This window comes from Uranotaenia lowii, chromosome 1 (assembly GCF_029784155.1).
Source record: "Uranotaenia lowii strain MFRU-FL chromosome 1, ASM2978415v1, whole genome shotgun sequence".
Lineage (NCBI taxonomy): Eukaryota > Metazoa > Arthropoda > Insecta > Diptera > Culicidae > Uranotaenia > Uranotaenia lowii.
The window spans coordinates 104,421,535-104,449,262 of NC_073691.1; the positions used below are offsets into that span (position 1 = coordinate 104,421,535).

Genomic DNA, 27,728 nt, shown 5'->3' on the forward strand with positions numbered 1-27,728 from the left:
GAAAACCAGCGTCCGATGCGAATTCGTACCGTCCAATAGCAATGTTGTCTTGTATACGCAAATTGATGGAGAAAATGATTTTGTTTCGTTTGGATAAATGGGTAGAAGCAAATGGTCTCCTTTCAGATACTTACTCAATTTGGGTTTCGAAGGGGCAAAGGGACAAACGATTGTCTTGCTTTGCTGTCTTCAGAGATACAAATGGCGTACGCAAAACGTGAGCAAATGGCTTCGGTGTTTCTAGACATAAAGGGAGCTTTTGATGCAGTATCAATAGAGGTTTTGTCAGACAAGTTGCACTCCCGGGGTCTGCCTCGTCTATTGAACAACATCTTATACAGCTTGCTTTGTGAGAAACATCTGAACTTTGCTCACGGAGATATTGCAGTTAGAAGAACCTCTTACATGGGCCTCCCGCAGGGTTCATGTTTGAGTCCACTTTTGTACAACTTTTACGTAAGTGACATCGACAGCTGTCTCTCTGAAGGCTGCACTTTAAGACAACTTGCAGATGATGGCGTAGTATCTGTAACAGGTGATAATGAGTCACATCTGCACAGACCTTTACAAGATACTTTAAACAGATTGTCTTCCTGGGCTTTGGGGCTTGGAATCGAGTTCTCTCCAGAGAAAACGGAGTTGGTAGTTTTCTTTAAAAAACATAGACCAGCTCAACCACAGCTCCAACTTCTTGGCAGAACGATCACTCAATCGAGGTGTTTTAAGTATTTGCAGCTTCATTTTTCAAAGTCTTAATAGAACTACTCATTGCAATATAACATTTAACCGTTCTAACCACCAGTATCTTACAAGAAATAGAAACATGCTCGATCGCCCCACCGTTATTTCTTCTATTGGTGAACGTTCTCTTGCCTTTAGTGGCGTTAAATTTTTCAATTATTTTGAAAACAAATGTGGATATTTTAATAATAACGTTCAACTGAAAAAGCTTATTAAAGAACATCTTTTGCAACCTCATTTCTTATCAACACTTCTAAAATCTTATAACATCTTTATATTATAATTTCAAGTTTACTTTTAATAAAAAAAGAGACATCTGTAATATAGTCATTTTTGTTATTTAAGTTTGATAGAATATTAAGATTAGTTTAGGTATAAGTAGTATGTAATTTAGGTACTCCTTAAGCGGCTTGACCAGTGGAGTATTAAAGAAATAATGTAAATAGCAAACTTATGAATAAATAAAACATCAAAATCAAATCAAAATCAAAATCTTGGGGTTTGGTTTGATTCCAAATGTACCTGGAGAGCACACATTGAGTATCTGAAAGGAAAATGCCAACAGAGAATCAATTTTCTCCGATCAATCACTGGCACCTGGTGGGGAGCCCATCAAGAAGATCTTTTAAAATTGTATCGAACAACTATTCTTTCAGTGATGGAATATGGTAGCTTCTGTTTCCAGTCGGCTGCCAAAACTCACCTCATCAAACTCGAGCGTATCCAATACCGTTGTCTCCGCATCGCTTTGGGCTGTATGTCCACAACGCACAACATGAGTCTTGAAGTTTTGGCAGGAATACTTCCTTTGAAAGATCGATACAATCTACTATCACTTCGGTTCCTCATCAGGTGTGAGGTCATGAAAGGTTACTAGAGCAAAATCTTCATACCAGATTTATGTCTATATACCATGTCCTCATGTCAATGCAGGTAAACCCTTCTTCGTACTCTTCAACTCGTGTTTTCATCCCAGACTACGATAATTCTTCTGTCCAGTTTGATTTGTCTATGCAGCAGGAAATTCGTGGAATCCCGGATTCGCATCGCCCACTTCTGATTCCAAGAATTTTCGAAGCTAAATATAGACACGGCGATGCTGACAAAATGTACTTTACCGATGGGTCTCTAATTGAGGAATCAACGGGATTTGGAGTTTTCAACGAAACAACTAGCGCCTCTTATAACCTCCAGTCACCATGCTCTGTATATATAGCAGAGTTAGCTGCTATTCACTGGGCCTTGGACAGCATCGCCTCACGGCCTGTTGGGCACTACTACATTGTAACGGATAGCCAAAACTCAGTTGACGCAATACGCTCAATACGACCGGGAAAGCACTCGCCGTTCTTCCTAGAGAAGATACGGGATATTTTGAGTGCTTTAACAAGACGCCGCTTTTCCATCACCTTTGTTTGGGTTCCCTCGCATTGCTCGATAGTGGGCAATGAGAAGGCAGACTCTCTGGCAAAGGTGGGGGCGACGGAAGGCGACACGTATCCACGTAAAATCGTCTTCAACGAATTCTACTTCTTGGTACGAGGGAACTCTCTTGTCAACTGGCAGCGCAAATGGGACGAGGATGACAAGGGTCGGTGGCTCCACTCGATTATCCCAAAGGTAAGCCTTAAACCCTGGTTTAATAGGTTGGACCTGAGTCGGGATTTTATTCGTAAATTTTCTCGTCTCATGTCCAATCATAGTTCCTTAGACGCGGTACTCTATCGTTTTGACATTGCTGGCAGCAATTTGTGTAGTTGCGGCCAAGGTTACCATGACATCGAGCATATTGTTTTGTCGTGTGAGGTCCATCTTGTCGCCAGAACGAATTTCATAGACTCCCTTAGAGCAAACGCACCAATACGGGAGTATACGCGGCCCGGTTTTGCTCATTTCAGCGGACCGGTTTTGGTATACACACCCTTTCGCGCACCAGGCGTTAGCATATTTATTTCAAATTTAGCATTGCACTGAGAAAACTTTTTGCAGAACATCTTGATCAAATAATATTATACGGACCGAGTAAATTTTCTTAGCCGTGAGTTTTTTCGATTAAATTTCGATTGGTGCTTTTTCGAAAAGTTAAGTCATAGTCGACATCTCAGCATCAGCAGCCAAGCAGCTTCGACCGACCAGCAACCGGGTCCGGTGGCGGATACAGCCGAAACTTCCGGGCAGCAGCAGCCGGAATCAAAGTCAGCAGAATCTGCGCGAAATATTCCAGGTGCTGTGGAGTTCTATCATCAAGTAGAAAGTATTCCACCGCTGGTCAGAGGCTTCGGTTTCTGTGAGTTGGACCCGTCCGGCCTGGAGCGAGATGAAGGGCCGTTTTCGTCATTGCCCCGGTTCAAGCCTATCTGATGCATCCTCGATTTGATGCACCTCATCAGGAAGCGACTAATACGTCACCGAAACCGCCACGAAAATCGTAATGGACGAGATGCTTAAAACAGGAAAATCCTAAAACGAAGAATATTCATTTTGAACAGTTTGCTGAAGCTTTCTAACTCCGATCATAATGATTTTCTAGAAAATGTACAGATTGGAAGTTTTCCAGAAAAAAAACAAATATGGACAGATTGAAAACCTTCGAAATAAACTATTTATAAACCTATATGATGAAAATCAAGTTCTTTTCACGTTTCATTAATATTCGAAACACTTTATGATACATTATTTATTACAGTTCAATAGTAGAAAACAACACTTAACAAATATTTCAAATTTAACATGTTTGCACTGTTGTTCGACACATACATCATCATCCAGTACGCCATCCTATTATGTTTTTGAGCCACTGTCTCAATCGATTAGCTGCTCACTGATTAGAAGGCCAATTTGAAGCTGACCTAGTCCTCTCAACTGGGTTAAGTTGTTCGACTTTCCGGAAGACGTTTCCAATGCCAACAAACGATATCAAATTGTATCCCCGAAAGCATTTTGCAGACGAACCTTCAAAATACAAAAATATAGTTGGCATGTGCTGAACCAATTTTATTTTATCATATTTACCTGATATTTTAGAAGCGCTGATTTTCATTTTTCCTATTTTTGTATGTATTCTGGTTCGCTATGCGTAGAGCACACAGACCAATAAAATCACAGCTACACGACCGGAACAATGTTTATCAGAATAGGCCACCAGCGAATATTGAAATTCGAGAACGGAGACTTTTTTCCTTTTAGCAATCCTTCGGGTCGAAGAGCGCCGATGTGGTCTAGTGGATAGGCTGGCGCGAGTCTGGTATTGGTACGCCAGGCGTACTGGGTTCGATTCCCGGTATCGGCAAGAAAAACTTTTGGGTTCGAATCCCATAAGTGGGCCGACAGGTAAGATGTGTTTCATTATTTAACTGACTATATAATTGGAATGTTCAATCAGTTGCCAGCTGGCCAGGTATATACACGGATGCCGGAATACCTGTAAGTAAACTAGCCCACCTGATTGATTCGTTCTTCCAAAATATACCTACATCAACACACGCAATACATTCACCACATAACAGTTCATACGAAGCCATGGGGTCCGGGTATGGTGGCGCGCTGCATTGGAGATTTGTCGAACCTAATAATCTAAGGAATGCATGTGAACCCATACTTTGGCAGAAACTGCGGTGAATCCGTGCACCCATGGTGGATTACCAACATACATACATACATTTAGCAATCCTTCGGGTCGAATCGGCGAACCATGGAGCTTCGGATGAAATCACGAATGAAAATTTCTTTGTTTTTTGAACTGATTGTGGTTGATGTTGCTGTTACTTCGAAGATTGATTTGAAGTTATTGAAGGCCATGATTCTGGTTCGGAGTTCCGTTGTTGTTAACCCTGGGAGATGCACCTTGATTGGAAAAATTTCTGCTCTTCCCGTAAACGAGTCTGCCGGTTCCACCACGGCCGGTGTTCAGTGGACCAGTTCGACCCGATGCGCAAAATGGAATGTAAACAAACTCTACACGCTGAACGTCGTTTGTTTAACTCAGCATTAAACGGTAAAATTTTTTCAGTGCCTGTTTGCTCTCGCCCCTTTCTTGTGAGCAAATTTGGTGATTTTATCGGTCCCGACGGCAACGGCCCTATTTTGCTCACCCATATACCAACCCCCGGTGCGGTATAAAAGTGATCAAACTCGTGAGCATTTTCACTTTGCTCGCGATTGCTGCACACAAAATTTTCGAGGCCGAAAATTAGCAAAATTTTGCTCAAATTTGACCAGCTAAAAACTTAGCAATCAATTTAGCAAAAAAAAATTACTAGAATTTCAGCAAAATAATCGAAAGTGTCCGGACTAAATTTTTACTATTTTTTTAGTAAAAAAATTATAGTTTGCTAAAATCTAAGCAAAGAAAAATTCTATTAAAATTGCTAGAATTTTAGTAAAATTTAAAATTTGAGTTACCCTTTCCCAAGTAACAATTTAAGTTCTATAAGAATCTGCAAGGGCACTAGCAAACTTCGCTATAAAACAACGTTTAGTTTTATAAACCCCATTAAAACAGCATTAAAACACCTATAAGAGCAAAAAGGCCCACCTACAGGAGGTTCTGGAGAGAAAATTACAAGTAGTTTATAAAACCAGATGAACTTGACAGATCTTTGCCGAGGGGTGATTCAAGATAAACAAAAAAGAATCTTTTGCCAATCTATAGTTTTTTTCGTTTAGGTTTTGAAGTTGCATTTGTCATCACAATATTCAAACGTTAAAAAAATATCATCGCGCTACCTGGTCAACAAAACATGGGCTTGTAAATAATATAGTCAATAAGACGTATTAAAATGTTCGGTTTTCGCAATATTGATTGCCTAAAATTGGTGCGCATGAAATTTTGTCGATTAATTTTGCGAAAAAGAGTCCAAAAAAATACGCCCCTCCGTAATTTTACGAATCAAATAAGTTTAATACAAACATTTCAAAGCCAAATCGTCCAGGTCTGTACTAAAATCTTTTTTATAAGAGCTATCTGTCAGTATCCGAGAAAATATAATGTGATAGTATCGTCAAGTTACACAATTTACGGAAAATAATGCTTAATTTTTAAAATATCCTAAAAATACAAATATTTGAAGTCCCAATTTTTTTTTAAATAAAATGGCGTTCAACCGGCACACATAGGTATTAGCTTTTTTTTATATATCCATTTGTATGTTTTTAATCCATCAGCTCTGAAGAACAGCTGATATGATAACACGCAGAAAAGCATATTTTCCTTTGATTCCATTAAATAAATAAATAAAAAAATAAATATGTTTTCGTTTAACTTTTCATTCATTTATTTTCATAATTTTCGAATCAATTCACTAATTCAACACTTAACACTGAGTTCACAAACAGTCGAACATGAAATCATCTTTCGTCCCAAGGCACCCAACACTGTATTTTATTGGCGATTTCAATGGATTGTTTTTCGAAAAAATCCTCCTCCGGAACCGTAATAAAGGAACACTGGGTTAACATCCGAATAGGGTAGGTTTTGACCGGAACATAATCGCCAAATTACAGTACTCAGGGTAAGGCAGCCGACACTTTCTTACCTTAATCTGAATGTCCTGTTGTTTCGTGCCTACAGAAATCAAAATAAATATAACAAAACTGCAATTAGACGACCAAATGATGATAATGTTACCTTCTTTATTGCTGCCGGCGGGTGAGAGAAAAGTAATTTTCATTTTGCTTGCAAATAATTATTCCTACAAATTCTTCTCGCTGGTTTGTTTGTTTTCAATCCGATCAGCGTTGACATTTGACGTTTCATGGCATTTTGACAGGGTTTTATAGCGAAGTTTTGAAATTGCTTTATAGCGACTTTCAAAACCGCTATAAACACGGAGAATAAAAAAAATATTAAAATGGATTGAGGTTTTCTTAATAGGTTTTATAATTGTTGTGTAGATATCTTGAAGATCGTTCTAGTTATGGTCTTATCGAAATACGCTTCACGGCTATCAAGACTTATGCAATTTCATTATAAAACCTCCATATTTTCCTATAAAACCAAAAGGAGTTTAAAATGTTGCTTGGGTTTGTTTCATTGTCATTAAAAGAGGGAAAATGGTAAAATTGTACTTGAATTGTAGTTTTATTTGATTGTAGATATAAACAAATAAAGAGTGTATTTGACCGCATATCTGCTTAAAATGACCAAAACATTTCTATCCAAAGAAAAGTTTGCTCCGATCTTGTAGAGTGGAGTTGCGTAACAGATGAATACTGAAAAAAAAAAATTAAAAAATAAATGATTTAATAATGTGCATTTTATTGTAAATTAACTTATTTCATCTCTGCTCAGTACACACAAAACTTTCGGGGCTCCACTTAGCAAAATTTCACTGTTACTTTCCGTTAGCAAAAATATTTTTTTACCGTCGATTTAGCAAAAAGCTAAATTTACTTGATTTTAGTAGTTTTAAAGTTTATCTTGCTTGATTTTAGTAAAACGAAGGTTGTTTAGGCGCTTTGTGTACAACAGCAGCCGCCGCGTGTTGGGAGGAAAAAAACAAACTGACACGATTGAGCGCGGTTCCGAAAGTTCGATTCTGGTGGTTTTAAAGGTGGCTAATTAAGTCAACTACGATATACTAGCCTAATCGACGCCGGAAGCGTACAGGTAGGGTCAATTATAAATTATACAGATTTTCCAACTTTTTAATTTCAAAACTGTTTATTATTTTTCTACCAGGTTACAACTTCAAAAAGAAATCCTCAACGGTCTGGAAATGGAAAGGGCCGAGATTGAAAATTCAACGAGCTCCATCCGACACACAACCACAGAGAACAGACGTACAAGCTCGAACAAAAAATCTTCAAAAAAGTGTGTAAAATTTCAAATGCAGACATCCAAAAAGTATGTTGAAAATTGACTTTAAACAGTGGCACCTATTGCGCCGTTCAAAAGTTACAAATCAAATTCTCAAGTGTACAGTTTTCGAAAAGGCGTAATCGTATATATGAACTAATAATTAAACTAATGCCGCTGGAAATTTTACACAAGTTTCGTGGGCTAGCTTGTACGTCTGTTCTCTGTGACACAACTTAGTGCATTCGTTGGTAAGAATGGCATTGCATTTTGCTCGCCGGAAAGTGCGTCCCCAGGATCGGAACTTCTGTTCTACAAAGTGTTAAATTTTTTTGGAAAAATGTGAACAATAAATTAAAAGTGAATGAAATTTGAGTGTTGTATTTAATAATCAAACATTCCCCCTAAATCTCCAGAGAAAAGCCCATAAATTTTGAAATTTCAGGTCCGGCGATCTTTTTCTCCAGTTTTTGCTAGAAAAGGGAGCAAAAATTGCGGCGGCTAAATTTTTCTCTCGTTTGCTAAAATTTTAGTTCGAAAAAATTGCTAAATTGATTGCTAAGATTTTAGCTGGTCAAATTTGAGCAAAATTTTGCTAATTTTCGGCCTTGAAAGTTTTGTGTGTAATCAGAATAAGAAACAGAATTATCTAACATACCACGACTTAGATTTTTAATTAGTGTTTAAAAATCCGATTGAAAATCAGATGTTAATTTCAGGTTTGAATTACAAATGTGAAAAAAGATTACGATTTAATATTTAGATTCAGATCTACATTTCATAATCAAATTCAAGAATCAGTGGAAATCGTTATCAGTTTAAAAATAAAAAATCTTATTTCGCCAATAACTCTCAAACACAACATATACTTTGGTTTTGTAACACGGTGTAATCGATGGGAAATATAATTTCGAACTGGTCTCAGTGATCAGATAGAACTTCTTGAAAATGTTTTAATTTAAATTCCCCCGATTTTCACCTCGGCAATTTTATCATACAGAGGGAATCAATAATGAGGGAATAAATAAATAGATAAATAAAAACATTTCTAAAAAGTATTAAAGTATTAATTAAAAGACCTGTTAATAATTAAGCTTTCACCTATTTCCCATCGATTCCATCATGTTCAAAAGCCAATATGTGTCGCTTTTCTGAATTATTGTAATGCGATCTTCAGATTCAGATTCTGATCTGGAATACAAATCTATTTAAATCATCCAAAAATCCACAGAATAAACAGATGCCTAATAAAAATGTACTCACCGAGCTTTATCAATTCCGTCACCGGAATCCATCCACAAGAATTAAAAAATGAAGCAGTTGCCAATCTTTGTCTATAACGACAGCTCATCTTCTCATATGGAGTAAATACCAAAATCAGCCACGTCCTATAAGAGACTTTTGGCGTATGGTGATTAAGGTCCGTTTGTTTGGTTTTGGACGGACCCCTATCCTTCTATTCGATTTGGGAGTCAATATTTGCAGCTACCTGCAAATAAAGGAAGTATTAAATGGTCATGTGGATAAGAAACTATAAAAGGTTTCTTGCCTTACCTAGTACGGTTGTTATTTATTGATCGATAACTTCTGAGGTTTCTTCCATCTTATCGACCAAATCCATTTTTTCCTTCCGCATCTCTTCGGTAAATGAAATTGGTGTTTATGAGTGCCTGCCAATGCAGTTGTTCTATTTGCAGACTTTGTATAGTCCAACCATTTTCTTCCTCCTGACCCAATAAGCAGAGATCCGCGAAACTTTAATAGGTTTTCCGGACGATAAAGGTTTGGTGAAGCCTAAAATTAAGAAATGAATATTCTTTCAAATTCAAAATTAAATCAGATGGCTAGAAATCACAAATCAGGTAACTGAGAAACATACGCAAAATACTTTTCGATTGTTTACAAAAGGCCCTGGAATTAAAATTTGCGATTAAATTGAATTTTGAAGAACTTACCAAATACAGTTTTCTTTTTTTCTTCTTCGGGGAGGCACAAAAACAAGCACTATCTTAAAAGTTGTGCCGAGTTCTCGTGCACGAAGGGATTTATCAGTATTAAACAAGCGCCCCAAGGAAGCGGAATGTCGTCCCCGGATTGCAAGAAGTAGATACATAAGTCCTCGGAAGCCGTATCCTACGGATGCTTCCTATTTGTTGTTGGCCAGCTATTTTAAAAAGGCCGCATCCAACCAACTTGTTGCGGTCACTTTAGTTTGAATAAACAAAATCTGCATCCTAAGTGAGAATAAAAAAAAACAAAAGATTTTTTCAAGCTTAAAATTAGTCATTAAATTTACTTACCAAATTTACTTTGCCAACGATTGCCAAGGAAGTGGCATCATCTAACCGGTTCGGAAAGTTAAGATAAAGAACTTTTCCCGGCGAGCAAACCGCCGATAGAACCCAACAGGCGTCAACCTCTTATTAAAACCGACGACGATCAGCTGGTTCACAAATGGAACCAGGAAATCTACTTCGAACATGGGAAACTTAGGATCGTTCCCGCTACCGGTTAGGTAGCAGAGGAGATCGATGAAACTAAAAACCGACTGAAGGTTTTTCCGCCAGCAGGGATCCGGAATCGAAGTGACCAATTGAGTTTGAATATTGAACCAAAACCTGAAAATTAAAACAAATTAGATTTTCTTCAAATTTCACTAAATTTACTTACCAACCAAAAACGAGGAAAAAAGCACAAAGTTTATTTTTATTTTTAACCGCGCGAAAATAAAAACAAATCAGAGACCGCAACGGCAAACTCGCCGGGGTTTGAATCCATACTACATTGAATGCTGAAATTAGTAGTAAATGGGTATTTTTTACTCAGATTGAGCTAAGTTCACGATTGGATGGGGAAGTGCTAACTCTGCAGTAAAAATTTTTTTTTGCTAACTGGAAGTAATGGTGATTTTTTGCTAAGTTGAGCCTCGAAAGTTTTGTGTGTGCGGATGCCCTTAGGGCCCGAGGAAAACCACCTAATGTTCCAATTAGAGATGTACTACACACTACCAAAAATTTCTGTAAAATCACATAATTTACATAAAATGTAAATAAAAAGAAGCATCATATATGACGGAATTTTCAGTGCGAGTTGAACATTACACATTACACCTCTGTAATTTGAAAAAAAACCTGTAATATTAAACTTGCATTGAAAATTCTGTCCGCCACGATTCGTTTTGGTTACATCAAATGTGATGTAATTTTACAAATGTTTTTGTAGGTCTTTTTCTATTCCAATGAGAAATAGGGGTTTCTATTCCAACAAGAAATGATTTTTTTTTAAACCAGCATTTTTATTTTATCTTCCGATTTGTATTTTTTATTGCCATTTGTTTACATTTGTGTAACAACACATAACACAAACCTCTAGGATAACTAAACATATTGAATCACTCATCTTATAAACACTTTTTCAAAGATTTTCATAACTAGGTTCACGGGGAGGCATTTATAAACCGGTTTCCATGGTGGCCACATCAATGCACTTTCATTTCGCTTGTCCATGTAGAGTTCATCCTACAATAACCTAAAACGAAGTAGAAGAAACAAAGTTAGAAGTCATGATGATTAAATACGAAAATATAACTTACGTAGGTTCTTTTCAAACCAGCAGAACTCTTTCGTGCCCCCGGCCCCAGTTTTGGAAGGAGAATCACCAACGATACCGACATCTCCTCCCCGTATCATTTCATACCGAAATGGCCCGGCAATCGGATCACAAAATGCTTTCCATAGGTCTCTTTACTGTTTGCTGTCGTTTACGTGCCATCTCTTTCACAGTGATGATTCCCTACAGAAAACCGTGAATAAAATTATAAATCCAATCAAAAATATCAGTGATACTATATCAACTAAAAATTCAAGCAATTGAAAAGTGAAAAAATATCTAATTTACGTTTAGAACTTCTTGCCTGCCTGCTTCATTGAACGAGAAGCAGCGAAGCAAGAATAAATCAGCAATTTCTTTTAAAGTATTATTCCCAAGCAACCAGAAGTCCCTTAAAAAGGTTCCATAGAAGCTTAATCAGCTCTCGTTTCTGTCTGAAGAGAATGCTAATCAGCTCAAAATTTAAGTTCTTAAAGCTACTTTGAAGTTCGTTTAGGTGGCTGTAGAGAATGCTATTCAGCTTCTAAGAGAATGTCAAAAAACTTTCACGCGCTGAAAAAAAATCCGGTTGACAGATTGCTCTGACAACCATATGACAGATTGCTAGATTACCGGTCTATCATGGTGTATCTCATTGACTTTCATGTTTACTTAATTAAATGTTTACTCACCTTGGAATCCAAAAATAGCTGCTCACCGCCTCAGGATTCGATCCACTGCTCTCTAGGTTGGAAGTTAAATCATCTGCCTCACGACCATACCAGCTCATGTCAAAACACTGTTCTAAACTGTATTTAAACTATCGATCTTTTTGTTGCGTTTTTTAGAGAACCTTTGGCAAATGATAACAGCTGAAGTTTAAGTATTATTTTTTCCTATTGAAGAACTTTCAATTGATCAAATAATAAACACAAAATCTTGGAATCATAAGTTTTATTCATTTATTTAATCGTACCTTTTCTTACTGCCTATTAAATTTACACATATTTATTCTTTATAATTAACGGCAAAAAGTTATTAGTCGAGCAGATCGGACCACATAAAGCTATGCCGGAATGTCTTCAGGGCACCGGTCTTGGCCAAAATTACAGCTTCTTCCGGCTCCATCCATAACGGGCTTTCCGACCCAGGACCAGTCGATCGATGATGCTGTTGAAAGATAGTTATTTTCCTCCTCTGGATGGTAAACATTTTGAGAAACTGCGGGTCTTCCGTGGCTAACACGAACAGAAAATTTATTTAAATTTCTCAATTTTATGGATTGTGATGTAAACAGATGTAAACAACCCTTAAAAATTGACAGCTGTTGTCAAAAATATTTGACAATTCACCTGAAAATTACCTAAAGGTTACAGTTGTGAACTTGTTGGTTCATTAGAAAGTTCGTTGCAGACGCACGATTCCTTTGAAATGCGTATGTGAGGACAAGTCGCATATGAATCGCTTAGAAGTTCCGTTATCGACTTTTTTACCCTTCAGAAGGCTCTGAAAGTTTCTAGGTAACTTGTATGCAACATAGGTCCGTAAAAGTCCCAAAAAACCTTTTCTCAGCCAAAAGTGAACTTGGAAATTGCATGTTTAAGTAAGTATGCGACTTTTGGTTTCTTGGGTTGTTAGTAAGATTTTTTACTTACCTACTGATTAATAATATTTATCCCGTTATATATCTTGTCCTCAATTTACGCCAGCAAAAGGAATCGTAAGGTCGGCTTTAAGGTCGAATCAAAAATAATATAATAATTTTTGGTCGAATTCACAGTGAGCGCGAAGCGAAGTGCGAAGCGAATTTCTAATTCGCGCGAAAAACCGCTTCTCATTGAAACACGTTGAAAAAGCATCGACCGGCCACAGTGCAAGCGAATTTTCGTGCGAAGACCCGGCTCGATCGCGTGAATTCATTCTGTTCATCCGGACATACACTGAAAATATTCTTTCGAATATTTTTCATCGCAAATGATTATTTATTAAAAAATCTTTTTATAAAGTTTATTTATTTAATTTTCATTGCCGTTTCTGTGTTGGTTATGAAAAATGCACGGTTTTTTAACGCGGATTTTTTAACAAACGCGGTTTCAGTCTTTTTTAATTGAAACTAATTCTAACTGGCAATAAACGTTCGTTATAGGTGTATAGGGTGAAGAGATTGAACGGATAGAAGTTGGAATTCGTTGTCCGACGTCATCTTGAAATCCAATATGGCCCCTTCCTCTCAACTTTAAAATGCTGGCAGTGACTGAAAAGCACATGAAACTCCCACAATAAGGGTATTGGATGAAAGTGCTCAATAAGTAGAAGTCGAATTTGGCTGTCCGACGCCATCTTGAAATAAAAGATGGCGGTTTCCGCTAAATTCAAAATGCAGTAAATAACTGAAAATCGCATGAACCATCCACAATATAAGAAATTAGTAAAAGGGATCTAAAAGAAGATGAAAAATAAATGACAAAAATTTAACAAAAATTTTAAGAAAACTGCAAAAAAGCACTGAAAGAAATAAACAAAAATATGACAAGTGTTATAAAAATAAAGTAATATTGACAAAAATATAACAAAACTGTGGCAAAAATATGAATAACTATTACTGAAATTTGACAAATGACAAAAATTTGAAAGAACCATGACAAAAGTATGACAAACAAAATAATAACAAATGACAAAATTTTGAATAAAACACGAAAAATGTGCTGAAAAAATTATGCCAAAAATATGACAAATATTACAAAATTAGACAAAAATATGAGAAAAATTTCACATAAATGGCAAAACTATGACAAATGTGAAAAAAATATGACAAAATTATAATCAAAATTTGACAATAAAATAACCTGACAGAACTTAGGATAAGGATAACTATTTGACTACTAATTTACAAAAATGACAAAGTAATAAAAAAAATTTACAATAAAATCACAAAACTGACACATATATAAAACTATTAAAAAAAAATATTTCAAAGGTGGTAAAAATATGGCAAAAATTTGACATTAAAATGAAAAAATAAGACAAACAGGCTAGAATATGACAAAGTCCTGAAAAAAATATGACCAAAATTTGACAAAATAATGACAAAAAACTGACAAAATTATGAAGAATGAGATAAAAATACAACAAAATACTTTTAAATATATGTAAAAAAAATTACAAATTGATGACAAATACGAAATTAGAATTACAAAAGTTTAACAAAAAATGTCAAAAATCCTAAAATATAATGAAGAATGTGTTACAAATATATCGCAAATATGACGAAAAAATGACAAAATATGACAAAGACAAATCTATGGGCTTGTGATATGTGTAGCGCAATTGGCGAGTTCAAATACAAGAGTAATCATTGAACACAGTTGTACCGGGTAAGACTTTCAGTATGAAGAGAAGATGGTAAAACGACTATAATCGAACGAAAAAAGACAACTATAAAAAAACTTACAATCAAATGAACAAAAATCTGACAGAACCATGAAAAAAATACGACAAATTGCAGATTTATGTTATTTTATAGCAACATTTTGTCATATTTGTAAATTTTAATTAGTTATTATATTTGTCATATTTTTATATTTCATTTGTCATATTTTCCATAATGTTATCAAATATTTGTCAAAATTTTTATTTCGTGTTTTGTTATTTTTTGTTTTTTAGTTTAGTTAATTTCTATAAATTTTTTCAGATTTTTTTTTTTAATATTTTGGTCATGGCTTTACCATTTTAATGTCACATTTATCAAAGTTTTGGTATATTTTTCTAATATTTTTGTAATATTTTTATCACCTTTGCCATATTTTTCTCAAAGTTTTGTCAGCGTTTCGTAATTTATGTTGTCATAATATTGTATAATTTCTCTCATAATTTTGTTATATTTTTGTCATAGTTTTGGTACACGCAGAGAAAACTTGGATTTTGAAACAAAACAAAACTGACTTTGATTCAAAACACTCAGTTTTTTTAATCAAACTCCTGTTTTCTTTGAATCAATGAATTCTCGTTCTGATTCAAATGAATAATTTTTGAAAGAAAGAATTAATTTTTTGAACTGAATAATTTTGGAATTTGATTTTAAACCAATTCTTTGATTCAAAAGACATTTTTTCAATTGCATATGTCTTTTGAAACAAAGTAAATTTTCTTTCAACCAAAGAAAAATGTTTTCAACAGAAAGGAATAATTTCATTAAGTTAAAACTTCAAACTTAGAAGATAATTTGGATTGAGCAAGTACCGAATTTCGAATAAAGTTTGGCCGGTCGTGTTAAAAATCAAAACTAGTGAATCAGAGATAGCTATTTAGGAGGATTCAGGATGAGGAATGCATACCATGGTAAGTGCGTGTTAATCCATTAGTCAAAAAGTGAATATTTAAGATTTTATATAAACTTTTGCATTGTTACAGGACCACGGCTGATTCCGCCCAAAATCCAGCGGTCTGATTATCTTCGGGCCGATTTTCAGCGGCAATCACCAGTTGGATGACCGGAGTTGCTTCCGGAAGTTTATTGAGCGGTCCAAGAAGAATGCCCTCAGGCCAAAATTTAGGACCGGTTAATTCCATTATAGTGAAGCAGTGTTTGTGTTAAGTTTGTAATAAATATGAATTCAAGATGTAAATTGTTTCTTTTTATTGTTCAAAATTCCTAATTGGAACTTCTGAACAACAGAAAATATTTCTTCCAATTGGAATAAAAGGAAATAGTTCAATGAACCAATCCTTTTAAATCTAAATCTAAATTACATTGTAGCAAACGAAAAAGACTTTGCATCAAATGAAACTGTTTTTTGTTTCAAAGCATTAAGATTTTGACTCAAAGATTTTTCAAAAGAGAAATTCTTTGAAACAAAGGAAAATGTCCTTGAACCAATGGAATTTTTATTTATCCCAAAATCAAAGGAAAAAATCCTTTGTTTTTGCTGCACTTTCCTTTGAAATAAAAAATCTTTTTTCTGCGTGTAGATTTTTTTTTCATGCAATTTTCTGTCATTTGAAATATTTTAAAGTTGAGCGGAAGCCGCCGAATTGGATTTTAAGATGGCGTTTCATAGCGTCAGACTGCAAAATTCGACTTCTACAAATTGATTCCTTTCACCTAATACCCTCATTATGGGTGTTTTATACGATTTTCAGTCATTTAAAGCATTTTGATGTTAGGCTGAAGCCTCCATCTTGGTTTTGCGGAATTAACGTGGACTGTTTTTTTTTTTTGCGCGCGCTCGTAATCCCCGCTCACAGTTTTGATTCTGCAAATAAATTTGCAAAGATTTTTTCACGTGTGAATAGTTTTTGCAAGACATAGAAGATTTTTTTCAGTGTTGAACCGCTTCGCAATTCGCGTGCACTGTGGCCGGCCTTCAAAAACGAACTTGCGAAATTCATCCGGTGAATGAATATTCCGCTTCGCAGTTCGCTTCGCGCTCACTGTGTTCGTACCCTAAGGGCATCTGTATTAGGCCGATGACATAGTGAATACGATGCGATGCGATGCGGTGAATGCGGTTCAATGCGGTGAACCACATTTGATGAAAATGTATGTGAATCGCTTAAACCTGACATACTCAACGCGGCGAAGCAGATGTCAATTTGTTCCGCCGCTCGAGTTCGCGTAGGCTGCGTCCGTAAATTTTCCGCCAATTCGCATCGCATCGCACTCACTATGTCATCGGCCTTAGTGGTCTATTCTTGGATCTAATTTATACAAGAATTGAACCAAAAAAAATAAGATCCGATCCAATGAAAAAACTGGCAACTGCACTCGTGTTCCATTAAGGCCGATGACATAGTGAGTGCGATGCGATGCGAATTGGCGGAAAATTTACGGACGCAGCCTATGCGAACTCGAGCGGCGGAACAAATTGACATCTCCTTCGCCGCGTTCAGTATGTCAGGTTTAAGCGATTCACATACATTTTCATCAAATGTGGTTCACCGCATTGAATCGCATTCACCGCTTCGCATCGCATCGTATTCACTATGTCATCGGCCTAACTGTCAAACGGTTTAGAACTGCGTCAAATTGGATCCAAATCTCATCAGTTTTGGATCAATCCTTATACCAGCTCTAAAAAAAGTTGAGTTGAAACTGGTATAATGGATCACCAATGCGGAAGCTCGGGTCGGAATTTGGGTCTAAACCGGCTGTTTAGACCACGGATACAGGTGCTCTAAAGGTATGAGCCGTTTCAAATAAAGAATTGTTAAAAAAAAAAAATACTGGTTGTAAAATGATTTACGCGAACTCGATTATCGCGGTCGGTGATAAAATTGACAATATGTATTGGCTCAGGATTTGCCAAGATCGAGTGAATAAAGTGAATGAAAAAGCCCATCAGAAGAACTGCCAACATATTTGGCATAGCCGTCTGGGGCATAGAGATGTGAATGTGTTAAATGAAATCCAGCAGAAGAAATTAGCAACTGGATTCGATGTTGTTAATTGTGGAAAAGTTTTAACATGCGAAAGTTGCATAAAGGGTAAAATGACCAGGCCGTCATTTCATCGGATTGCTGAAAAATCCTCTAGTGCTGTCCTGGATGTTGTCCCCAGTGACGTATGTGGCCCAATTGACCCAGTTTCCCCGGGAGGATGCCGCTACTATGTAACGTTGATCGACGATTTTAGCCGATTATGCTTTGTTTACTTTTTGAAGCGAAAATCGGAGGTGGCTCAGAAAATCCAGGAATATGTGAGGATGACCGAGAATCAGTTTGACCGGAAGCCGCGAGCAATTCGGTCGGACCAAGGTGGAGAATATTCCGGAAAGTGCCTGCGACAGTTTTACTTGGCAGAAGGAATTCGTCCTCAATTCACCGCAGTATACTATCCACAACAGAACGGAGTGTCCGAACGAAAAAACCGTTCGTTGTGTGAGATGGCACGATGCATGTTGGAAGAGTCTGGGTTAGCGAAAAAGTTTTGGGCAGAAGCGATCAACACTGCCTGCTATGTGCAAAACCGTTTGCCAACATCAGCCACTGCACGCACACCATTTGAGCTCTGCCCAAGCAACCAGAATTCCCTTAAAAAGGTTCCATAGAAGCTTAATCAGCTCTCGTTTGTGTCTGAAGAGAATGCTAATCAGCCCAAAATTTAAGTTCTTAAAGCTACTTTCAAGTTCGTTTAGGTGGCTGTAGAGAACGCTATTCAGCTTCTAAGAGAATGTCAAGAAACTTCTACGCGCCGAAAAAAAAATCCGAGTGACAGATTGCTCTGACAACCACATGTCAGATTGCTAGGTTGCCGGTCTATCATGGTCTATCTTGTAACTATGCCTGACAGCTACACTCAGTGGGAGGTGGGTGGAGAGATTATGGGACTCAGGGTCGTATGCGAAATTCACCACTAAACACTTTCCCTGTGAGACGAATTTCTCATAACAGAAACTTCCAAACTCAGCGACCATGCATATCAGAGGTGGCGGAACGGGTGGGTACCTCTCATGCTACCACCCAGAGTCAGACGACGTTGATTTTCAAAGAACTACGCAACCAGATACTGCAATGACCACCCCAGGGCAAAGATTTGTAACCTTTTCAGGTCCGAGAATCGCAGAAAAATTCAAAATAGTAAATAATTTACGGAGGTCTACAACTCACTTAACACGGTTAATTTGGGTGTAAATATAAACATAAATGGCTTTATTCTAGTTAGCCCTAACATGACATGCTACAATATGGGTACTTGCGGTATGTTTTAGCGGTGCTATGGTGCTTCGGTCGTTTTTGTTTCCCGCCACGACCATTGACGGAATCCGATGTTCGGGAACCACACCGCCACGACCAGTGACAGTGGTGACTTGATTGAAGATTGCTGACTTCGGGGCAATGCCAATCGTGCTCAGCTCGTTGCTCGGCGGAAACACACCGCCACGTCCAATGACAATGGTGACACGATGCTGAATTCTTCGTTTCGAAGCAATTCCTCTCGTGCTCGTTGCTTAGCGGATGATTATCGGGTGTGACAGCAGAATGTTTATGTAGGTGCTGACCAGCCGAATTGTAGGTTAGGTGCCAACTCGCCTTGTTCGGATGGAGTCTAGGCACGCTTTTAATCTTTCTGTCCGGAACTGTTGATTGCCTGGGGATAGAGGGATTGTGGTTCCAACGAACCAGCAAAACACCGAAAAGAAAAAGGCCCGCTTGGACCTTCCCAAGGGTATTAGCATATTGTAGCATTGTAACAACTTGTCATTTGGTTTTAGCATGTTTTGTACCCACACGTGGTTTTGATATTTTTAACAATACATAATACTTAATACATAATTTTACCTTTTTCTGTGTTTTACAATGTTTGTTTGTTTCCGTGTATTTTTAACACCAATATTTGTTTGTTACGATAGCTTTTAGTGCGATAAAAAGAACAAATAAATTATTTTAATATGTTGACTGTACAAAGCACATGTTTGTTCTTTTACTGTTTGTTTTCTTTTAACTATTACCGTTTTTTCGGCTTTTTACACAATTTTTAACTTTTTTCACCGTGTTTATTTTGTCGCACTTTATGTTCCCTGTGAAAAGTAGACTTTAAGTAAATTATTTTAACTTTTAAACAAATAACAAAATTTACTCGACAAACACTACTCGCGCACTACTTTTCCCTCAGGCGGTCACGAACAGAAAGGACAGGAAGCGGGTCGCTAACAATGCGCTAAGTGGAATATTTTGTCCAACCAACACACTAACAACATTCTTTACAAATTAATTTAAGAGTGTGTTGCTTTTCTGGGTGGCCACACTTCCCCGCTCTGCTCTCCGATAAACACGGCGCCTCTGGAGAATCTCTGAGAGTTTCGTGAATGAGTGGCGAACTCACGGGCAGGAATGACAGCTGCGCCAATGATGGGCGACTGTTGTAGGGTTTACTGAATGGTACAGGGATATTCGGATTTTGTGGCGGAGTCACATACACATGAAGTAACAGATGGTTACATTACCCCATCGTCCCTTTTCAAAATGAATGATTATTCATTCATTTTGTCCCAAGAGAGATGAATGAACCCGTGTTTTGTATCTAAACTTTATTTTGATTAAGCAAAACAAAAAGCCCGTTCAACAGCCAATTGAAATCGGTTTCAATCGATTTCGATTGGTAAATTGTTGTTCACTCAGCCAATGTTGTGATCGAAACTAATCCAATTGACGTTCAATGAAGCCAATCGGATTCGATCGAAACCAATCGAAATCGATCAAGCTCGAGAGCAGGATTCGTTTCTATCGGTTTCTATCGCACTAACACAAATGCAGTTTTTTACTGTCAAAAAACAGCTGATTCGGTTTGTTTTTTAATTTTTAAGTTTGAAAGTGATGTCATTCGGTGTGGTGTCCCCTGTCGTGTACTGAGTCGGTGGTGCTGTGCCGTGCTAAGTCGGTGTCGGTGGTGCTGTGTTGGTCGGTGCTGCTGTGTCGGTGGTGCTGTGCCAATCATGCTGGGTCGGTGTTGCTGTGAAAGTCGTACTCTGCCTGGTATTCTGACTCGATGGTGCTGTGCCAGTGAGAGTGATGTCGGGCGATGTGGTGTCGGCGGTGCTGTGTCGGAGATGCAGTATTTAATAGCATCTTTCAGTGTAGTTGCTGCACCGAAGCAAATGTCGATTTAAGCGGACTAAATGTTAACCGTCATACGGCGCTCTCGCCCGGGGAGTGAAAAAAAAAACGATGTTAGCAAATTAGTTTTGTTTTTTAAGTTAACCGGAGAATAAATTTATATTAGTTGTATATTGATATAAGAAATAAAATATTTAATAAAAATAAAACGCTAGCTTTTAATAAAAACTTTATACGCATCGTTGTTTTTTTATTTTCTTTTACTTTTACTCAGTTTTTTTTTTTTTGTTTTGGAAAATAAAATTAAAGATCATTTCGATTTTGCTTTTTTTTAAATAAGACAATCAATCCAGAAACCTCACAGTGTATAGCTGAATAACAAAATGACAATAAACACAGCGCGTTAGTATTAGTGTCTGGCTGTTCATTCAGCAGCCTGATAGAAATCGATCGAAGTCAATTGGAAAAACAGCTGATCAACTGTCAATCCATTTCAATTGATTTCGATTGAGTTCTGTTGAACACACCTAAAGAGTCTAACGATTGAACCATTCATAATCACATTTTGCATGTTTTCGAATCAGCGTGTGATTGAAACAGCTCGTAATTTCGGTTCAGTGGATTTCGCTATGAGCAACCAATATTGACAGTAACTCACGAGAAACGTCAATTGAAAAATAACTCTCAATGAAGAGGAATACAAGAAGAATAGTATCAAAACATACAAGTGGTGAAATTAGAAATTTGAAAGCCTTCAAAGGAATTAAACTGATAGTGGCTGCTCGATTTTCCCAGGTAAGTCCTAATTTTCACAGTATAAGTCTCCAATTAGCGCTAATTTGGCAGATTCTAGTATAATGATTGCGTTTTTCTATCTCTCTTTCGTTTCAGCTAAAACTGCAGTGGAAAATACCCGGAAACCGTGGAATACTTTGGGAAACATCGTCAGGTAGGTTTCAGTTGTTTTGGTGATTTTTTTTCTTTGCTCTGACAGAACAGTTTCGCAACACATCCGAAATGGTTGCTGTGCAAAATTCGAAGAAAATAATCAAGTTTCTGTGTCGTTTCAGCTCTTCGCATCAACAAGCAGTACCGGCCGAGATGGAAGGAAATCAACGCAGAACGAGTCAACAGGTGAGTTTACGTATCGTGTTTAATAAGGATGGTAATTTTTGGTGTTTTTTTTTTCGTTTTTTTTTTCTTAGGTACCTGGTTTCAAGTCGGCAGACGAGAAGACACCGATGGACTTCCCGGATGCATCGGCCAACTCGTAGGAGCTTGTTCCGAGTCGAGCAAGGACCGTGCAAGGAGTGTAACAGGGGCCCAGTTTGGCGTTATACCTCTCGACGGCTGATGATTGGCGAAAATTTCGCTTAAAGACTTGCTGGCCAACTTCATAAATCGGTGCAGCTGTTTTAAACCGTAAATTGTAAGTTTTTTTCATTTTGTTGTAATTTTTCTTTATATTTTTAGCGACAAGATTTTGAATAAATGTATTCGTTTGGACATGTTGAGTGTGTCGATCCGTATCCGAAATTTCAACAACATCCCTATCGACCCGGTGTTCCTCACCGGAATTAACGATTTCGTGCCCGAATATAGTTTTGTAAGGGGAAAATCCCGTGGCACTATGAGGCGTACTATTCAACGCGTGTTCAATTTCGGAAATGCGCGAATCCCACTGCGTCTGATCAGTCCTCACGTAAGTCCTGATGCAGGCGTTTATTGTTCGATTCAGCCTTTCTACCGGATTAGATTGGCTGTGGTAGCGGGAGTTGGTCCAGTGTCGAACATGAAACTTGTCGAGGAAAGCTTTGAAATCTTTCGACAGGAAAGTCGAGGCATTATCGGAAATCAGGCATTCCGGTGTGGAGTACCGTCTAAACCAATTTTCTTCGAGCAATTTGCAGACAAGTGGAGTGGAAATTTTCTTCACCGGAAATAAGAGGCAGAATTTTGAAAAAATGTCCATCATTACGAGGAGGTGAATATTCCCTAGCTTACTCCTGGGGAGTGATTGGATGAAGTCAATACCGATGATTTGGGATGGCTTCGTGGCAATCCTTTGGCTGCCCATCGGGGGGTGTTGAGATTGATTGGAGGGTTTACATTCTTTACAAATCGTACATTTTTTAATATAGGACCGAACATGTTGTGCCATTTTGGGCCAGTAATATAGTTTTTTGATTCTTGCGAGGGTTTTCTCGTATCCTAAATGTAAAGAGTCGTCATGATTTTCGATAATGATTTGCTGTTGCACATCTGGTGGCACGCAAATTTTCCATGAAAATTGATAATCGGTAGTTGGTTCATGGGAGGACATAAGTTTTTTTAGTACGCCGTTTTCGATTCTATAATCTTTATAGTTTTCAGGATCTTCACTGACTTTCGCGACCATGGACAGGTACCAATTTGGCTGACCAGGAGAGACGTGCAGTTCCTCAACTGCTCGAGACAACGCGTCCGGCACGATATTGTCGGAACCACGTCGGTGTTTGATCTCAAATTCGTATCTTTGTAATTCGATACTCCACCTGCACAATCTGGAAGATGTTCGCCAGCTACTTCGTAGGATATACGTGAGAGCGGATGCATCAGTGTACACAGTAAATTTCGACCCTTCCACGTAGCATCGAAATTTCTCAACGGATTTGAGAACGGCAAGTGCTTCTTTCTCGGTCGCGCAATACCTTTGTTGGGTAGTTCCCAACTTCTGAGAGAAGTAAGCGACGGGTTTTTCAATGGTATCATAAAACTGGGTAAGCACCCCCGCTATGGCCAGGTCGCTTGCGTCGCAATGTATACAAAAAGGCCTGCTGAAGTCAGGGTTTGCTAAAATAGGTGTGCTGATCAACAGCTCCTTTATTTTAACAAACGCTACTTCAGTTAGGTCGTTCCACTTAACCGATGTGGGCTTGCCTTTGAGAAGGTCCGTTAGGGGCTGTACAACTGCACTGAAGTTCTCAATGAATCTTCGGTAGTAGTTGCACATCCCTAAGAACCTTCTCACGGCACGGAGTGATTTAGGCCTCTCGTAGTTGACTATTGAGTCGACCCTTTCCGGGTTGGGTCGCAATCCCTGTGGACTTAAAATGTACCCCAAATAGCCTACCTCAGACACACAAAACTTGGATTTTGAAATATTTATTGAAAGATTAGCCATGTTCAACCTGGATGCAACTTCGCGAAGGCGGGCTAGATGTTCACCGAATGTGTCGCTTACCACAATGATGTCATCAAGGTAAACGAACACAAACGGTTCTAGCTCGCCCCCACCCAGTATGCGATCCATCAACCGAGCCAGTGTTGCCGGACTGTTGACAAGTCCGTAGGGCATTCTTCGGAATTGGAAGAATCCACGACCTAGCACTGCGAAGGCAGTGAACTTCTTCGATCGGGGGTGTAGAGGGACCTGGAGAAAAGCCTTCGATAAGTCGATTGTGGAAATGAATCTAGACGGGCCGAGTCTGCTGAGAATCCTGTCGGCGTGGGGGAGTGGATATGAGTCCCTGACAGTTAGTTCATTGAGCTTTCGGGCATCGATACACAGTCTTACAGTGCCGTCTGCTTTGTCGACGGGCACCAATCTTAACGACCAATCGCTGTACGATCTTTCTATGATCCCACATTCCAGCATCCTGTCCAACTCGTCATTGATTTGGACCTGTCGTTTCGGAGATACTGGAAAGGGATTTATGCGTACCGGTGGCTTACTTTTGTATTCTGCGACAAACTTAGATTGGACAACGATCTTGCAATGTTCACCAAAAGTTCCGACTGAACTTTCTGTAAGGTACCAATGGGAGAAAAGTGAGCCTGAAAATATCGGAGAATCAATGCCTGTAACTGATCCAGGTCTTTCAAATCTGGCTCTAGCTCCGCGACTTCCAGGGCTCTGGTGCACCTGTCGAAGTAGTGCGCCAATCTGGTTTTCAAGGTTTCTCGAATACCATCAAAGTGAACCCTGTGCTCGAGAATATCCGCGATATTTTTCACTTCTGAATCGATTATGTGTATTTCTTCTTCCACAGTTTTATCCCAACGAGAATATTCAATGTCCGGATTTGCTTCGTTCTGCTCTAGCTTGAGACGATCCTTCAGACGACGAAGTAATGCTGCTCTTGAATCCTTTTCGGCAAAAGGGACTGCTCTGATCGTCAATTCGTAAGCCATTTCTTTAATTGATAAATGGTGAGCCAAAAAATTAGCGTAAATACTTTTGATTTCAGAATCCATTTTATCTTTATTTAGCTTCTAAAAATATATGAAAATAAATGTGAATTAGAGATTTTCCACTTTCAACTTTATGATACTATCACGAAATTATAAATTTGAAACACAATTATCATTCAATCACAAAATAAATAAATAAACTTTTCACCACTATCATAAATATTTTAAACATTAATTAAATAAATAAACTGTACATAAACTATTTACAAATCGTTTGGAGGACGATGAAAATACAATCGGGAACTGATTTTCGCCCCTCTCCGGGGGATGGGAAATGTAAACAAGTGATGATTTTTTTTTTATGTGGGCGCCAGAATGTAACTATGCCTGACAGCTACACTCAGTGGGAGGTGGGTGGAGAGATTATGGGACTCAGGGTCGTATGCGAAATTCACCACTAAACACTTTCCCTGTGAGACGAATTTCTCATAACAGAAACTTCCAAACTCAGCGACCATGCATATCAGAGGTGGCGGAACGGGTGGGTACCTCTCATGCTACCACCCAGAGTCAGACGACGTTGATTTTCAAAGAACTACGCAACCAGATACTGCAATGACCACCCCAGGGCAAAGATTTGTAACCTTTTCAGGTCCGAGAATCGCAGAAAAATTCAAAATAGTAAATAATTTACGGAGGTCTACAACTCACTTAACACGGTTAATTTGGGTGTAAATATAAACATAAATGGCTTTATTCTAGTTAGCCCTAACATGACATGCTACAATATGGGTACTTGCGGTATGTTTTAGCGGTGCTATGGTGCTTCGGTCGTTTTTGTTTCCCGCCACGACCATTGACGGAATCCGATGTTCGGGAACCACACCGCCACGACCAGTGACAGTGATGACTTGATTGAAGATTGCTGACTTCGGGGCAATGCCAATCGTGCTCAGCTCGTTGCTCGGCGGAAACACACCGCCACGTCCAATGACAATGGTGACACGATGCTGAATTCTTCGTTTCGAAGCAATTCCTCTCGTGCTCGTTGCTTAGCGGATGATTATCGGGTGTGACAGCAGAATGTTTATGTAGGTGCTGACCAGCCGAATTGTAGGTTAGGTGCCAACTCGCCTTGTTCGGATGGAGTCTAGGCACGCTTTTAATCTTTCTGTCCGGAACTGTTGATTGCCTGGGGATAGAGGGATTGTGGTTCCAACGAACCAGCAAAACACCGAAAAGAAAAAGGCCCGCTTGGACCTTCCCAAGGGTATTAGCATATTGTAGCATTGTAACAACTTGTCATTTGGTTTTAGCATGTTTTGTACCCACACGTGGTTTTGATATTTTTAACAATACATAATACTTAATACATAATTTTACCTTTTTCTGTGTTTTACAATGTTTGTTTGTTTCCGTGTATTTTTAACACCAATATTTGTTTGTTACGATAGCTTTTAGTGCGATAAAAAGAACAAATAAATTATTTTAATATGTTGACTGTACAAAGCACATGTTTGTTCTTTTACTGTTTGTTTTCTTTTAACTATTACCGTTTTTTCGGCTTTTTACACAATTTTTAACTTTTTTCACCGTGTTTATTTTGTCGCACTTTATGTTCCCTGTGAAAAGTAGACTTTAAGTAAATTATTTTAACTTTTAAACAAATAACAAAATTTACTCGACAAACACTACTCGCGCACTACTTTTCCCTCAGGCGGTCACGAACAGAAAGGACAGGAAGCGGGTCGCTAACAATGCGCTAAGTGGAATATTTTGTCCAACCAACACACTAACAACATTCTTTACAAATTAATTTAAGAGTGTGTTGCTTTTCTGGGTGGCCACACTTCCCCGCTCTGCTCTCCGATAAACACGGCGCCTCTGGAGAATCTCTGAGAGTTTCGTGAATGAGTGGCGAACTCACGGGCAGGAATGACAGCTGCGCCAATGATGGGCGACTGTTGTAGGGTTTACTGAATGGTACAGGGATATTCGGATTTTGTGGCGGAGTCACATACACATGAAGTAACAGATGGTTACAATCTCATTGATTTTTATTATATTGTTTTGATTACAAAAGCTGCTTACACGCCTAGAGAATTGAACCGCTGCTCTCTAGGTTGCAATGAAACTCACCAGCCTCTCGACCAATCCATCAATAGCTAATTGCCACTGTAATGATTAGTATTTAAACTTAATGTCATTTGAGATGATTGAGTGGGTTGGTCAATAGAAGGTACCTTATTTCGTTCAAAGGACTTTCAGTACACAATATGAATCAAAACAAAAAATCGCATCATCAAAATTTATTCGAATATCTTATTTAACATTTATAAGAAAAATTCGAAAAAATCTTGAATTCCATTTGTAAATATCAGTACAGATATAAACAAAACAAATACCATGACATAAAATTGACAGACATTTTTGACATGTCGCTTAGAATTCCCATATAGGTTCTTTAAAACACCTTCAAGTATCTTAATGGTGCGCCTTAGAATGTTACGCGAACGTTATCGAGCTTCTTGAAAAACATTTATGACATGTCGCTTAGAATTCCGATATAGGTTCTTTAAAACACCTTCAAGTATCTTAATGGTGCGCCTTAGAATGTTACGCGAACGTTATCGACCTTCTTGAAAAACATTTATGACATGTCGCTTAGAATTCCGATATAGGTTCTTTAAAACACCTTCAAGTATCTTAATGGTGCGCTTTAGAATGTTACGCGAACGTTATCGACCTTCTTGAAAAACATTTTTGACATGTCGCTTAGATTTCCCATATAGGTTCTTTAAAACACCTTCAAGTATCATAATGGTGCGTTTTGGAATGTTACGCGAACGTTATCGACCTTCTTGAAAGAAGTTCCATT

General features: G+C 38.1%; 2 long non-coding RNA genes across 2 annotated transcripts; one reads left to right on the forward strand and one right to left on the reverse strand.

Annotated features, from left to right (window-relative positions):
* Positions 1-8,865: 8,865 nt before the first annotated feature.
* LOC129752456 (uncharacterized) lies at positions 8,866-10,031 on the reverse strand. The gene is made up of 4 exons (XR_008738879.1): positions 9,838-10,031; positions 9,493-9,771; positions 9,092-9,331; positions 8,866-9,026 (listed from the first exon to the last, which is right to left on the reverse strand). It is a non-coding gene; the product is annotated as an uncharacterized LOC129752456 (long non-coding RNA).
* Positions 10,032-21,369: 11,338 nt separating this feature from the next.
* LOC129752464 (uncharacterized) lies at positions 21,370-22,092 on the forward strand. Its single transcript, XR_008738880.1, has 3 exons — positions 21,370-21,472; positions 21,569-21,626; positions 21,748-22,092. It is a non-coding gene; the product is annotated as an uncharacterized LOC129752464 (long non-coding RNA).
* Positions 22,093-27,728: the final 5,636 nt, after the last annotated feature.